Genomic DNA, 7,894 nt, shown 5'->3' on the forward strand with positions numbered 1-7,894 from the left:
CATGGGAGGTGGGGGCATCTGTGTTAACATGGAATAAAAGAAAGCAAGCGAGACTGAGGAGAAGCAAACCCAGTCTAGGACCCTCTCCATGAACTGTCGGGAACCATCCACATTTCAGATTTGGAAGTTGTTTGGCTTTGGTTAGGCTTTGCCAATAAGATCCAAATGTGAGCTCCCAAATGTTTTACAGGCTGAAACTACTTGACTGCCAACGACATGTAAATCTGGGAGTCCAGGTTTCTCAACCTACAAGAAAAAAAAGAACAGGCTTTCGGGGTGGGGAGTGTGGGGGGAGCCACAGGCAATTCCCCGGTAGCCAACCAGCCTGGATACCAACAGAGGAATGATCTAAGCATACTGGGCTCCCACAGCTGAGGACAATGGTACAGAAGCATGAACCCCTTTGAGTAAGAATGGAAGTAACTTTCCCCTTACATCACTTTGATCAACATTTTTAAATGCCGGGTAGTTTTGCTTACAGAATTGCAACTGGTAATAAAGAAGCTCTAACTGTGTGGCTGACGATAACTCTGCTGGCCGCTGTAGCTGAAGACCATCACTGGGTTCCAATGTGTTCTGGGTTCTGAGTTCTGTGGTACGTGCTCTCACACTTACACACAGACACATACATAAATATAGATAAAAATAAAAAGAAGTGCAATGCTTGTGTGCGTCTTTGATGAAGAAGTTCCATTTATTAAAAATATTTTAAGCATGGGGATTGAGAGAAGGAAACAAGCTTTCAGAAAGACACACCCAAGGTTATGGGTGTGGGTCTCTCTAAAAGGGTGGCCTAGTTTATTTTGCATCTCTGTTCAAATATCCAAATGGTTGGCAACAGGGCTCAGGGTTTAGCTCAGTAGTAAAACTGCTTGCCTGGCAAGTGCAAGGCCCTGGGTTCAATCCCCAACACTGCTGAAACAAAGCAAACTCGTGTGTGTTTGTGTACAAATGTCTTTTCTATCAGAAAAATTAGTAACAGTTGTGTGGGGGTGGGGTACGCATCTATCACCTCACATTAAGGAGGCTGAGGCAGGTGTACCTCAAGGCTGAGGCCAGCCTGGGCACTATGAAAACCAACCAGGCGCTGGAGAGATGTCTCCGAAGTTTCCAGCACTTGTTGCTCTGAAAGATAATCTGGGTCTCATTCCCAACGACACAAGGTGGCTCATAGCCACCTGTAACTCCAGTTTCAACGTGTCTAATTCCCCCTTCTAACCGCCTCAGGGACCAGAAATGCAAGTGTTACACATACATATATACATACAGACAGACAGACAGACAAAACAATCAAACACTCAAACACACACACACACACACACACACACACACACACTAACCAAAACCCAGCAAGTGAAACAACGCAGGAAGTTTAGCTGTTGAAGAGGACACAGAAGCGGAGTGTCACCATGTTCTTGGAATTCCTTACCCAGGTGAACACTACTTCTTTCCAGGCTTGAGGGGTGGGGCACAAACAGGGCTTCTTCCTGGACAGATGGTAAAGTGAGTGAAGAACTCCTATTTAAGGACAATGCAAACTTGAAGGGGGGGGGGCAATTAGCCCACCCACAAACGAGGCTTTTAACCCCGCTGGAAACAAAGGCACCTTTTCTGAAGATCCACATCTGCACTCCCCGGGGCATCTAGACCTTTCCCAGAGCCCCAGGGAAGAGAAGTGGCAAGAGGAATTTCCCAAGAGGAAATTAAACTCCTCTCAAGTGAGTTTAATTGGGAGTGAACTCCTCTTCCTCCTGCATGCAGGATGGCCTTGAACTCCTGATCCTCATGCTTCTACCTCCAGAGGACTGGATGTCATCAGGGATGACAAGTGTTACCACATTTCCTAGGAAGCTCTTCAACAGCCATTTTGATGTAAGTGATTGCAAAAGTCAGAAAAGGGCCTTTGGGAGGGAGGGCCAGCAGTTAAGGGAGGGGTTGGGGGAGGGAGGCTTGTTGCTAAACTTGAGTTAGATCCCTCGAACCCATGTGGTAGGAGACAGCCAGGTTCTTTTCCCTTTCAAAAAAGATTTTATTTTCAGTTACGCATATGTGTGGACATGCGCGTCCCAGCGCAGGTGTCTTCAGGGACAGTAGATTTCCTGACAACTGCCTGATGGGTACGCTGGGAATTGAACCCGGCTCCTCCTGGGAAACCACTGCTTGCAACCTATTATCTGGTCTCTACTGGAGCACTGTGGTGGTCCCCACATAAATGTGCACACACATAAATAAACAAATAAATAATTGTAATTTTAATAAATGTGAGAGAAAAAGGGCTTTCAGAGACGCTAGCTGCTGAGCGCCATGTTCACACGAACAAATCTATATTAAGAGTCCGTATCACAAATAAGCAAAAGGTGATCACTAACAGCAGTGTCCGCAGATTGTCTTGGTCTCCAAGACCAATGCTCCATTCAGTTTTCTCATCTGAAGTTCGTCCTGAAGAAAGCCGGCTCTGGTTTAGAGTTCCTATATATGTGTTCTAATCCTCTCCCATAAGGAGACAGTGACAACGTCTGTGATACCCCTCTGCTCCTTCTGTCCCTTCATGCGGCAGTTGCCATTCAGAGGGTACCAACTTAGCCTTCCAATACGCTTCCTGGCCTGAGGCCAGGGAAAACAACAACCTAAGACTGGATGCCTTGGACCCAACTGAGGTGATAGTCAGCTCCTCCAGCCTCCCGTTGTGAACATACCTTTGAAACTGGCGTGGGAAATACGCGTGGCTCTCAGTCCTTGCCGCTCATTGGGAAGCTGACACTCAGCTATGACTAAGAGTAAATGCAACATATTTCAAGTAGCTTATCACTGATGAAGTAATAACTGTCGCTGCTGGAACCAAGCCCCAGGGAGCATCTCAGTCCCCAAACACCCAGCACTCTGGGGTCAGCGGGGTCTCAGGAGCGCGTCCCAACTGGGGAAATACATAAACAAGGCTTTAGGGAGGGAGGCAAGCCATCAGCACAGTTGGCGGTACTGGTTGAGCTTGCTGGCCTTAGGTCACAGAGAGGAAGAGACACCACCCCGGTGTGGGGGTGATTGGCTAGACGGGGCTGGTCCCAGAGGCCCTGACGTTTAGCCCCAGAGAGGAAACCCGGAGCCTGGCCAAGGAAAGAACACAGCCACTTTCTGCTCAACCGTCTCAGGGCAGTGGCTCTACAATTTAGATGCTATTCCAAAAAAAGCACTGGCCCGGAGGTGCGAAGGCCAGAGCACATCTGCGAAGGAAACAGTCACCTTAATTACCATGTCTAGAGAAAGTGCGATTTCATTACAGCCTCCAAAACTACCGCCCCAAGAAGGAAACCAGAGAAGTGTTTTCAATTTAAAAAAAAAAAAAACCTGGAAAGGGCGGGAGGCGCGGACAGACTCCCCCACCCTATCTCCAACTCTGGACCCTTCGGACGCTTTGCTGACCCCCCAATCCCCATGAGTATTGTTAAAAAGTGGACATTCCATGCCTGGCCCTGTCGTCATTGTTCAAACAGCAAAACCCACTCCATTTTAGGCTTCTGAGAGCTGCAACTCCAGGAAAGCCCCTGAAAACACAAGGTGTCTCCGGCTGCCACAGCCCCAGGCGCCCCACCCTGCTCCCCGCATCCCGCTCCCCACACAGAGGACGGACCCGCGAGGGGGATCTGGGCGCGTGGCGATAGGTGGGTCCACAGCGTCCACCCACACGGGACGGACATTCCAGCTACGATTAAAGGGAGAGGCGAACCTTTGGTTCCAGTCCACGTCAGGGCTAATTCTGGGCCAGACCAGGAGCCACCTCTGGTAAGAAAGCCGCTCCAAAGTGGGTCCAGAGGGCTGTGGCCCGCATCTCCCAAGATGATTCTTTGACACAACACCCCCTCACCCCCCCCCCAACCATCGCCGGCCACCAGCACGCGAGACCATCGCGGAGGAATCCAAGCTCACTGGCGACCCACAACTTTCTTCCAATCCCAGAGCCTCCTTTCCACGTCTCAAGAAATGTGAAGGGGTTGTGGTGGCGGTGGCGGCGGCGGCGAAGACCAGGCGAAGAATCTCAGTTTTAATTTAGGAGGGGGAGGGGAGGAAGAGGGATGTTTAATAACGTGGCTGCGGTGTACCCGGGTAGGGTGAAACGGAACCAGATGCGGCAGCTACATCTGGGAGATGGGGGGTGGGGTGGGGGAGAAAAACGCCGTCCGAAATGCTTTGCAAATGAGTTAATAGCTCCTAGGCCCAGAAGAAGAGAACTAACTCCCTCCCGTACTCCCAAGGTGTCCAGCTGCCTCACAGAGGGTCAATATCTATTACAAACCCCATCTATTAAAAAAAAAAAAAAGTCAGTGAATTCCTCCAAAATTACGGGTACTGGGCTGTCTTACTCCGCCGAAGACACCTCCGGGGGAGGCGCGGGAAGCGCGGGGAGGGGGTCTGGGCCGGAGAAGCAACAAGCGGGCAGAGGGGGGGCTCGGCACCCGCACCGGACAAGCCCTCACCCCTTCCCCCACCGCCCAGAACGATCCCGACCCCGAGGGCCCTCCAGGTCTGAGACTAAACGGAACACCCCCCCCCCCCCCCCCAGCAGCCCTCAGGAAGGGGGGAGATCTCCGCTCGCTCCCCGGTAAAGCCGATTCAGCCATTTGGTGACGACACCTCCTTCAAGCCTCTTCCAAGACCAGCTCGCCTTCCCCGCCACTTCCTCTCCTCCGCGAGCCCCCCATCCCGGACCCCAGACTTGCCCGGAGGTGGAAAAACGCTTGAAAAGATCCCAGATGCAGGGCGTTGCGCCCAGAGCCACCGGCTGGACCGGGGTAAATCAAAAGAGGAGCCAAAGAGATGGAGTGCGCACTCACTCACTCACTCACTCACTCACTCACTCACTCACTCACTCACATACACACTCACGCCCTCCGCCTCGCAGCCCACCCCCGCCCTCCTCCCCAGTCCGGGAAACCCCCGGCCTCCGCCGCCTTCTCCACGGCGGCGAGGAAGGGTCGGGGTCTGGAGTCGGGGCGCAGCCGCCGCCGCCTCGCCAGCTCCGGAGCGCGAGTTGGCGGAAAAGTTGGGCAGCGGCGGCGGCGGCGGGGCCCCGCGCGAGGAGGGGGCGCGGGCGGCGACGCCGGCCGAGGGAGGAGGGACGGGGGCGCCGGGGAGGGAGCGCAGGCGGGGGGGAGGGGGTCGGAGGAGGGAGGGAGGCGCGGGCCGCGGCGGGCGAAGCGCGGGGGCCGCCCGGGCCGGCCGGTCCCGCGGGCGCCGGCGACTCTTACCTCCCTCGGCGCTGCGGTCCCGCCTCTGGAGAGCTCGCGGTGGCGCGGCGGGTGTCCGTGTCCCGCGCCCCGGCCGCTCGTCCCCGGGCTCCGTTCAGGTCCCGGCGGGGTCGCGAGGGCTCCGGGGCCGAGCCAAGACTCCCGGCGGCGCTCGGAGCCGGGCGCCTCCAGCCCGGGCGGGAACAATGGAGCCGGAGCTGGTGCCCCGGAGGCGGGGCGGGCGGGAGGGCTCGGGTCCGCCGCCGGGGGTCCCCAGGTCCTGCGCCCCCAGCTCTCCAGGACGCGGCGGCGGCGGCGGCGGCGGCTGTGCCTCACGCTTCTGGCAGCCCGGCTTCCATCGCCTCTCCCGGGGCCCCGGCGTGCACTGACTGCAGCACTGCTGTGGTGCGCCCCTGGGACCGGAGAAAAGTCCTCGGTCTCCGCGGCTCCTTCCAGCTGCGGCGCGCGCTCGCGGCCGGGAGAGGCGAGGTCGCCGCAATGCGCTAAGCACGGTCTCCGTCCAGTCCCGACGCTGCGGCCCAGCTCCCTGCGCAGCCCGAGTCCTCGGCACGCAGAGGCTGCCCCGGCGCTCCGGCTCCCCGTTCGGCGCCACCCGCGGCCGAGCGCCCCGCAACGGAACCCGCAGGAGCGCTCCGAGCGCTGTGCGCCGGCGAGGCGCGAGGGCTCGCTCTCTCACTCCCACCCGGCGCTAGTCCCTCCTCCTCCTCCTCCCCCTGCAGTTGCCTGCTGGGCCTTGTAGTTCCCGAGCCGCAGCCCGGGAGAAGCCCGGAGCGAGCAGAACTGCTTTAACAGCCTGATCTGGTTTGAGCATCGCCTGGAGGGCGCCCGAATTTCAGGCCGTGGAGAGATCAGCAATTTGGAAACGGGAGCAGAGCATGGGGAGGGGCGGAAGCCTGGCTATAGCTTTGAGGCTGTACTTGGCAACTCGGTGTTTGGTTATCTGTGTGCCTTGGGGTATGATTTTCCCGCCCTAAATTTCACTTTTCCCGTCAGTAGAAGGGAGATAACAACACGCACGCGGAGAAATAGGAAGGCCCCTCACATATTGATGGATGGGTCAGCCTTCCCCTTTTAGACCCCTTTCTTGGATCTCAACTTTCCCCAGCCACATAATTTAGGTTTTGTGGTTCACTCTGGAATGGACCCTGAAAATTCTATAGTGCCTCAGAAATCACCAGCTTTCAGTGAATGTTCAGGAAGCAAGCAAGGAGTGAGTGGTGAAAGGAGAGGAGGGTTTTGTTTTTGTCTTTGTTTTTGTTTTTTGGGCTTAGGAATTAATCAGAGTCAACCCAGAACCCCCACAGTATGGTATGAAACTTAAGGAAAATGGCTGGAATGCCCTTCCTACCAGATACATCCACAGAGTATTTAATCTGTGCTTTGTTTAATCCGGTGGACATGAATCGTGTCGGGAAGGTTGAAAAATGCAAGTTCTTGGTCCTACTTGGACATCAGGAATCACGACATCCCAATGAAGCATGCTACAGACTGTGAGACATTTGGTAGGGTTGTTGCCTAGCCTGCAGGAGCTCAACGTCCAGCACTGAATAAGTCAAAAGTGACGACATACGCTTGCACTCCTAGCACCGGGGAGGTGGATCAGAGGCTCACAATCGTTGGCTACATTCGGAGTGAGAAGGCAGAGCCTGGATTCCAGCACACCTGAAACCCTACATTAGTTGGTGGATGTCTGTAGATTTGCCACATAGCAATAGGGATGGGAGGAGAAGCTCTGCAAATTTTCCTGAGGGTTCGTGGTGAGTGGTGTGACGTATAGCCGGGACCACTGGAAGGGAGAGAAGCATGCCACACCAGGTGTGAAGGATGCTTTCACCTTCTCCACCATTCAGAGACTTTGGGCATGCCGTGCCTCTGGTGAAAACCAAGTCTCCAGGTGGCTCCCCCATGAGCATCAGACTGAGTCATGAAGGTAAGCACACCAAAAGGGTTATTCGTGTGAAAGCCACTGTGAGCGGACGGTTCAACACAGCAAGCTGTGAGAGCTCCAACTATCTGACTACTCCCTTCCCACTGAAGAGGAGTGTCTAAGACAGTTTTCTTTGTGACCACCAGGTGACAAAGCAGTAAGCTCCAAGATATGGTCACATTTGTTTATCTCCAGTGAAGAGTGGGGAGAAGAGCTATTGATGAGTTTATTGCTTTATTGACTTTCAGGGTCATTTTTTTGTGTGCGGGGGAAGGCTTTGTTTTTAGAGATAGTCTTATGCTGTAGCCCAGGGTAGCCTATAAATCACCATATAGCTTCAAACTCAAGGCAATCTTCCAACCTTTGCCTCTTGAGGACCGAGGCAACGGCTTATACACCACCACCATGCCTAACAAAGCCAGATGTTTAGCTCTTAGTGGTAGTTCTTGTGCTTAGCATACACAGATGATCTGGGTTCAAATTTGGGGTGTGGGGTACACAGAGAATATATTTATCGAGTGACTAAGAAGTAAATATCCGGTAAGTACTTTCTGAACAAATGAATGATTTTTAAAAACTAAATTAAAAAAAAAAAACAGAAATGACTCTGGAATAAATGAACGCCTGCCAATATTTAAGCATATCCTATAAGCCCATCCCTGCACTCTCTAACCCTCTGCTTCTAGTCAGGCCCAATTACTCTCTCACAGAAGCTACCGGACAGCCT

The 7,894-nt window shown here is 54.1% G+C and overlaps 1 protein-coding gene across 3 annotated transcripts in view; it reads right to left on the reverse strand.

Moving 5' to 3' along the window:
* Fgfr1 (fibroblast growth factor receptor 1) overlaps positions 1-5,901 on the reverse strand; it is a 55,492-nt gene extending 49,591 nt beyond the window's left edge. For all 3 annotated transcript variants that reach the window (XM_055593298.1, XM_055593297.1, XM_055593296.1), the window contains exon 1: positions 5,241-5,901. The gene's annotated coding sequence lies outside the window, so the exon portion shown is untranslated. The remainder of the gene's footprint in view (positions 1-5,240) is intronic.
* Positions 5,902-7,894: the final 1,993 nt, after the last annotated feature.

The sequence above is a fragment of the Psammomys obesus genome, unplaced genomic scaffold, assembly GCF_907164565.1.
Source record: "Psammomys obesus unplaced genomic scaffold, mPsaObe1.curated_primary_1811, whole genome shotgun sequence".
Lineage (NCBI taxonomy): Eukaryota > Metazoa > Chordata > Mammalia > Rodentia > Muridae > Psammomys > Psammomys obesus.